The sequence below is a fragment of the Muscardinus avellanarius genome (genome assembly GCF_963383645.1).
Source record: "Muscardinus avellanarius genome assembly, chromosome: 17".
In the NCBI taxonomy this organism is placed as follows: domain Eukaryota; kingdom Metazoa; phylum Chordata; class Mammalia; order Rodentia; family Gliridae; genus Muscardinus; species Muscardinus avellanarius.
Genome location: NC_137803.1, coordinates 29,407,966 through 29,412,812, shown reverse-complemented (window position 1 = coordinate 29,412,812; position 4,847 = coordinate 29,407,966).

The following is a 4,847-nucleotide window of genomic DNA, read 5'->3' as shown; positions in this document are numbered from 1 at the left end:
ACTATATTCTGATAACCAGCTTGTCTGTTAGTGTTACTGTGAAATAACTTATAAGTCTTTTTGTGAGAATTGCCCAAACCAGCAGGAAGTAGGCACATAATGCTTTTGAAAGCCTTACTTCATTCTTGTTTTGTCCTCATGTTTGTCTCTTAGTTTCCAGCCTTCATGTTCCCTATTCAATGTACTTGGGAGGCTGAGACAGAAGGACTGCAGGTTTCAAGACAGCCTCAGCAACTGTGAGACTCTCATTAACCTAGTGAGACCCTGTTTCAAAAAAAAAAAAAATATGGCTAGGGGTGTAGCTATGAGGTAGAATTCCTCTGGGTTCAAACCCCAGTGTACCACCCCCACACACAAATAAAATTAAATTAAAAACAAAAGCTAAGCAAAACTTCAAATCATTTTAACACGGGCATTTTTGCAAGAGTTTAGTTAAGAGTTTGGTTAAAACAAGGTAGCTAAAAAAGTGATTTTTAAAGACTCATAATTGATTATTATGGGTTTTGTTTTAAAGCCCTGGTTCCAACTATTATGGAAATCACTACTATTAAAAATGAGATTGGGGCGCCTGGCGTGGTGGCGCATGCCTGTAATCCCTGCGCTGGGGAGGCGGAGACAGGAGGATCGCATAGGTTGAGACCCTATTTCCAAATAAAAAAGTATAAAAATAGGTCTGGGAGTGTAGTCTGAAAGTAGAAGGGTTTCCAGGAGCCACAGTACCACCACCACAAAAAAAAAAAAAAAAAGAGAGAGAGAGAAAGAGAGAGAGAGAGAGAGAGAGAGAGAGATATTGATTGATTGAGGATATAGCCTATAGCCTGTCATTTACTTTATTTTAATTTTTGTGGTATTGAGAAAAACCCAGGAACATTCTACCTCTGAGCTATACTCTCAGCCTTATTTATTTCTTAATTTTGAAACAGGTTCCTGGTTGATAAGTGTCACTATTTGCTGAGGCTGTCCTTGAACCTGCTATCTTCCAGTCTCAGTCTCCCAATTACTGGAATTACAGGCATGAGTCACCAGGCCCAGCCAGGTCATTCATTTCAAAAGCCTTCTATCGCCGGGGCATGGTGGCGCACGCTTGTAATCACCCGCTTGGGAGGCAGAGACAGGAGGATCACGCAGATTTGAAGCCAGCCGCGCGTGCTGGCTTAGGAGACCCTGTTTCCAAATAAAAAAATGTAAAAATAGGTCTGGGAGTGTAGCCCGGAGGTAGAAGGGCTTCCAGGAACCCCAGTACCACCAAAAAAAAAAAAAAAAAAAAAAAAAAAAAAAAAAAAAAAGGAAGGAAGAAAGAAAGAAAGAAAGAAGCCTTCTATCATTATTAAACATATTTTAAAGATACATTATAATAATGTTACATTTGTAGGAAAAGAATGGTACAGAATAACTTAACTGTTTATTTGTAGCAGTTTGTTCTTAAGATATTTTTTAAAGGCCTGGGAATTAACAGGGATATATGTAACATAAATAACTAACATTTAAAAATGTATCATTTTTATTTTGATAATGAGTACTGAACCAAGGACATTCTTCCTTTGAGTTCCACCCCAAGACCTTTTTTTAAATTTTATCTTTTATATTTTAGGCCTTTACCCTTTATTTTTATTTTGTTTTTTGAGGTCCTGGGGATTGAGCCCTGGGGTCAGCTCAATCCCTGGATTGAGCTGGAGGTAGCTTGGAGCTATCTCTGAGCTCTACCCCGAGCCCTCTTTTTTATTCTTTAATTTGAAACAGGGTCTCACTAAGTTGTGGAGGGCCTCACAAAGTAGCTGAGGATGGCTGGGAACCTGCAATCCTCCTGTCTCAGCCTCTCAAGTACAGGTATTACAAGTGTGTGTCATCATGCCCAGCTTTTTAATTTTTTATTTTAAAATAAAGTCTTAGTAAGTTGCTGTGGTTTTCACTAAGTCTCTGTCGCTGGCCTGAGACCTACCTGTCTTAGTCTCCCAAGTTCTAGGATTAGAGGTGTGCACTACCACGCCATAGCTCCAAGAGTCTGTTTTAGTTCTGGGGGTCAAACCCAGGGACTTGCACATCTTAAGCAAGCATTCCAGCCCTGAGCCACAACTGCAGGCCTAAATAAAACTTTTTTAATATTATAAAATAAAAAAGTGCTACTGAGGATTGAACTAAAGGGCATTTTACCTCCAAGTTAGACCCTCAGCCCAGTTTTTATTTTTGAAACAGGGTCTCAGTAGTGAGAGTCTCACTACTTGCTGAGGCTATCCTCTAACCTCTGAGTCTGTGTCTTAGCTTCTCAAGTACTGACATAACAGGCCTGTTCTACCACCCCCGTAGGGGCACAAGCTTGAATCTCTCTTTTAAAAAAAAAAAAAAATTAATGAAAAGTGGTCTCACTAAGTTGCTGAGGCTGGCTTTGAGTCCCCTCCATTTACAGCTTCCAAAGTACTGGGATTACTGGCATACACTACTATGCCCATTTCCTGCTGACACTTTTAAAAAGGAGAATAATGGAGTATGAGTGACAGATGGCATATAATATGTTGAGGTATGGCATTTTGCTGTCTGAATGTTCATCTCCAAATTTACAAGTTGAAACATTAACCCTCAAGGTGATGGTATTAGGAGGTGTGGCCTCTGGGGTTGATTAAGGTGTTAAGAGCTCTGCACATACAAATGGAATTAATTCCCTTGTAAAAGAGTCCTAAGAGCTGGGCATGGTGGTGCACACTTGTAATCTCAGTACTTGGAAGGCTGAGACAGGAGGATCATGAAGGCTTGCAAGAGCCTCAACAACTTAAGTGATCCCTGTTTTAAAAAAAAAAAAAAATAGGGCTGGGAGTGTAGCTCAGAGGTAAAGGCCCGAGTTCAATTCCCAGCAACACACACACACACACGCGCGCGCGCGAAATAAAGTTCAAGGAGAGATTCCTTGCCCCATCCATCATGTGAGAATTCAGTGAGAAGGAGCAGTCTGATCCAGAAAGCAGATTCTCATCAGACACAAAATCTGCCAGTGCCTTGATCTTGAATTTCTCCAGCACCAGAACTGTGAGAAATGTTTCTATTGTTTAATCCTCCCAGTTTTTGGTATTTTGTTATAGCAGCCTAAATGTCTATCATAGCAGACATCTTTTGTAAGATAAATTTGAGTTGAAACTGGAAGTATAAAGAACCAGCCTCAGAAATAGCTAGAGGAGAGTTTTCCTGGCAGTGGGAACTTAGTATGACTTTTATACTTACAAGTATAAAACCCACTGAGTCAGAGAAAATTTGACTCCTGGGGGAAAATGATGATGAAAATGAGATTTGAGTTGGGCGTGTTATGGTGGTGCACACTTGTAATCCTAGTACTTGGGAGGCAGAGACAGGATGATTGCAGGTTCTTGGCCAGCCTTAGCAACTTAGTGAGACCCCACTGTAACTTAGTGAGGCACAGTTTCAAAATAAAGAATAAAATAGGGCTTGGAAATGTAGCTTGGAGGTAAAATGCCCCTGAGTTCAATCCCTAGTATTAAAATAAATAAATAAATAAAATAAATAGAAAATGAGATTCGAGCAATATATACCTTATAGGCTTTTTAAAATTTTAGATTTTATTTTAATTAGAAACAGATTGAGAAGTTATAGGTCTAGCCAAGGGACAGGCTCAGTTACTTTCTCTTTATTTATTTGAAGTATCAGAGGTTGAACTTTGGAGGGTTCTGCCTTTGAGATGTACCCCAACCTTTCTTATGTTAAACAGGGTCTAAATTGTCTTAAGTTACTGTGGGCTGGCCTTCAGCCTTTGATCCTTTTTCTCGGTCACCCAAGTACTGGAATCTTAGGTGTGTGCCACTGTGCCTGGCTCATCCCCAACCCTTTTTATTCTAAATTTTGAGACAGGGTCACACTAGCTTGTTTACTTTTCTGTGAAATGTAGGCATGCTCTGATTTACACAAAAGATGTGTTCTTGTATATTTGTTGGCAACCAAATTCTAAATATCAACCATGAAATACATTAGGAAAACTTATTTTAAAGGAGTCTGTATTAAGATGTATACCTTATTTAGTTTTGTAAACATCCAGATTTTCAGAATTTGCCTAAAGAAGGTGACCTGTGACCAAGGTGCGGTGATACGTACCTGTAATCCCAGTACTCGAGATTGAGAGGCAGAGACAGCAGGATCACAAGGGTGTGTGTGTGTGTGTGTGTGTGTGTGTGTGTGTGGTATTGGATTATAAGTTTGAGGCTAACATAGTGATACCCTTTTTCAAAATAAAAAATAAAATGAGCTAAGGATGTAGCTGAGAGGTAGAAGGCCCCTGGGTTCAATCTCTAGTAAATGGTCCCCTCTCTCCCCAAAGAGGAGGCTACTTGTATAGCATGATGCAGTCTTAGGTTAAAAAGCAGGACGGAAGTTTAGAAAGTGATCTAAATATATCTTTCTAAATATATCTAAATGTGTCTTGGCCATTGGCCTACATATTCTTTTCTTAGATATGAGAATTATTCATTTTAGGTTAACTTTGAGAAATAATTATTAAAAATAATTAAAATGTTCTGAAAACCCAAATAGAATTGTTTAGAGGTATATTTCAGTGTGGGTAGGCCACTTATCCTGTGTAGTCTTTTACAGTTAGAGTCTCCCTCCCCTCCTTTTATTTTATCGGTACTGGGGATTGAACCCAGGTAGGTCTTTGTGTATACTAAGCAGTCACTCTACCACTGAGCCACATCTCCAGCACTTTGAAAAATTTGAAAAATTTGAAATAGGGCTACTCTGAATTGCCCCGGTTGGTCTAGAACTTGTTATCCTCCTGCCTCAACCTCCTGAGTAGCTGGGGTTGCCATGGGGTACTGTGTGTGTGTGTGTGTGTGTGTGTGTGTGTGTGTGTG